General features: G+C 46.6%; 1 long non-coding RNA gene across 1 annotated transcript; it reads right to left on the reverse strand.

Annotated features, from left to right (window-relative positions):
- Nucleotides 1–401: 401 nt before the first annotated feature.
- Nucleotides 402–1,300, reverse strand: LOC122453028. The gene is made up of 3 exons (XR_006272918.1): nt 1,148–1,300; nt 740–796; nt 402–637 (listed from the first exon to the last, which is right to left on the reverse strand). It is a non-coding gene; the product is annotated as an uncharacterized LOC122453028 (long non-coding RNA).
- Between the last annotated feature and the right edge of the window lie 2,109 nt (nt 1,301–3,409).

A 3,409-nucleotide genomic window follows, 5' to 3' on the forward strand; every position in this document is an offset into this window, starting at 1 on the left:
GGAAGTATTTTTAGGATAGAGAATAGGACACATCTGAGATTAAGGAAAAGAATCAGGGAAGAAGTCTGTATTGAAGGTGGGAAAAAAATTAAGGCAGGGGACAACCAGAAAAGTAGAAAGAAGTGAGCCCAGGTTTGGATGAAGGAAAGAGGCGAAAATGGGATGGGTGTAAGAGATGGAGAGGAAGGGATGGTAGACAAGTTTACACCTTTCTTCAACAGATGAGGAGGAAAAGATGGAAGGTTAGGATCCAGGGTCTCAACTCTCAGTCCCAAAAGAGCTTGCACTGACTCAGCTGTGTCCCACCAGGGATGACTCCGGCAGGCCAGGGTGGCCCCTTAGGAGTCTGGGTCTGGGGATACACAGAGGTACCAAGCTGCAGATGTTGCTGACCTCTTTTTAAGAAGACAGTCTGACTTGTGGCAGCTCAGCCTTCAGAATTCGATGCTCCCAGACCATCTGCTCTCAGCTCAGACAGGTCATTAGTGGGCTTGTGAGAAGGAGGTCTGGGAGGAGCTTGCTAAGAGGCTGCATGTTGGGAAAGAGAGAGGACTAGACCACGGGTCAGGAGCACTGGGATCCAGTCCTGGTGTTCCTGCTCGCCAGCTGGCAGCAAATCTCTTTCCTTCTCTGAACCCTGGAAAACAGAGACAGGAAATGGTGCCATAAGGGCCCTAGGACTGGTCCCAAACTTCCTCTGCCCTGGGGTTGTTCCCAGTTCTCAGCGTAAAATCCGTACCTGTTATCTCCTGTAGCCATAGCCTGGTTCCCACTTAGCTGACCAGCAGGAATGCAGCTGCAAACAGCGACAATATGTCAGTGACACTGGGTAACTGATTTTCTGGTAGGGCATTCTCCTCCTCTCTTTTTATGGCTGAGGGGCAAACTCAACGGCCTTATTGATGGAGTTGTTAGGTGTTTAGATTGAGGGCTGGAAATCCTCCAGTCCAGGAGCCAGCATCCTCTCTTGTCTTCTTCATTTCCCTCAGGAAAAGGAGTTATCCCCTGCCCCCCACCCTAGAAAACTCGTCACGCTAAGATCTAAGACCGCAGAGGGTTCTGAATTGCTGAAAGCCAGCCCCCAATCTAAACAACCAAGGACTCCATCAATAATGCTGCTGGGTTGGGCAGAGTCAGCTGTCATTACCATCATCACACAGCAATTGCAGGGACGTCTCTTGCTGGTTACGCTGGCGTCCCAGACTTCTCCACGGGCCAGTCTTTATTGTTGGAGAGGTGGGTATTATGGCTTGTCAGGCTCTTCCCCGTGAGAAGGCAGCACGCTTCTTACCTGAAGAAGAGGGGAGGGAAATCTGGGGAAGCAGATGGAAAAAAAATCAATGAAACAAAAACCAAAGCAAAACTAAAAACAGCTTCCATAATCTTCCACAGACTGACCCAAAATGTTTGGTCTACTGACTCATAGGGTGGTGGTCAACTTAACCTCAATAACACTTAGCCTGTGGCCATCCATGGCTGAATGTCACAGGACTCTGCATGATTCTGTTCAGCTGCCAAAACAAAGCACAACAGAGTGACGGTTTCAACAATAGACACATATTTTCTCTTCATTTTGGAAGCTGGAAGCCCAAGATTAAGATGTTAGCAAGGGTGCTTCTTATGAGGCCTCTCTCCTTGGCTTGCAGACAGCCACCTTCTCCTTGTGTCCTCATGGCCTTTCCTCTCTGCAAGTACACGTCCCGTGTCTCTTTTGTGTGTTCGCATTTCCACCTCTTATGAGGATGCTAGTCAGATTAGATTGGGACCCACCCTAAAGACCTTACCCTGACTTGGTCACCTCTGTAAAGGCCCCATACAAATCCAGACACAGACCCAGCAATCCCACTCCTGGGCGTACACACCGAGGAAACCAGATCTGAAAGAGACACATGCACCCCAATGTTCATCACAGCACTGTTTATAATAGCCAGGACATGGAAGCAACCTAGATGCCCATCAGCAGACGAATGGATAAGGAAGCTGTGGTACATATACACCATGGAATATTACTCAGCCATTAAAAAGAATTCATTTGAATCAGTTCTAATGAGATGGGTGAAACTGGAGCCCATTATACAGAGTGAAGTAAGCCAGAAAGATAAAGACCAATACAGTATACTAACGCATATATATGGAATTTTAAAAGATGGTAATGATAACCCTATATGCAAAACAGAAAAAGAGACAGAGATGTACAGAACAGACTTTTAGACTCTGTCGGAGAAGGCGAGGGTGGGATGTTCTGAGAGAACAGGATTGAAACAAGTATACTATCAGGGGTGAAACAGATCACCAGCCCAGGTTGGATGCATGAGACAAGTGCTCGGGGCTGGTGCACTGGGAAGACTCAGAGGGATGGGATGGGGAGGGAGGTGGGAGGGGGGATCAGGATGGGGAACACATGTAAATCCATGGCTGATTCGTGTCAATGTATGGCAAAAACCACTACAATATTGTAAAGTAATTAGCCTCCAACTAACAAAAATAAGTGGGAAAAAAAACCCAAAAAACAAATCCAGACACTCTCTGAGGCCCTGGATATTAAGGCTTCTACATATGAATGTTCAAGAAACACAATTCAGCCAAAACCTAACTCCATCCACAGAATTACACAGACGTTAGGAGGATTTCAGAAATCCCTGAGTCCATTCCCTGGCACTTGCAGTGACGCTCAGGGTCATGGGGCCTTTGCTGGGAGTCACAGAGTAAGTCAGTGCAGGGCAGGGGCCTGGTCTTGGGGCTGCCCTGCTCAGCGGCATGACCCAGGTGGGCACCATCCTCACTTGTAAGAAGTGGATGAGGAGTTCTCTCGTGCTGGCTGTCTGTTGAGAACTCAGAGCGCAGTTACACTCGTAAACATGCTTTGTAAACCTGCACCCTGCCACTGAACTGTACAGTCAAACATCGTTAAAATAGTATGCTTTATGTTATGCGACTTTTACCACAATAATAAAAGACATTAAAGATAAAAGAAAATAAATCCGTCCAGCTACCCTCAAGAAGTATAAAAACAATCATGGTCTCCAGCCTGGATACATAACTCTTGGGAATCTTTTTCTAAAAAATAAACCTAGCAGAAAGGAAAAAAGAAATAGAACAAGAAAGAATAAAGTGCACAGAGGAAAGGGAAGGGATAGGAATAGAACACAGTAGACTAGCTAACAGGTAAGAATAGGGAATTGGGGGTAAAACTTCGGACTTAGTTATTTACACGTGTGTCCTGGTTTGTGATGTAGGCTGTGGTTCACAAAGAGCTTCGGAAGCCAATTCTCTGGGCTTTCCAGCCCTGTGTCTGCAGGCGTCTCCTCTAGGACCCAGGAATTATGACTTTCAAAACCTTAATGATAGGTCCTGCCCCTGTCCAGTTTTGAATGGAGTTATTTCTGAAAAGTAAATGCTTTTCCTATTG

This window comes from Cervus canadensis, chromosome 14 (assembly GCF_019320065.1).
Source record: "Cervus canadensis isolate Bull #8, Minnesota chromosome 14, ASM1932006v1, whole genome shotgun sequence".
Lineage (NCBI taxonomy): Eukaryota > Metazoa > Chordata > Mammalia > Artiodactyla > Cervidae > Cervus > Cervus canadensis.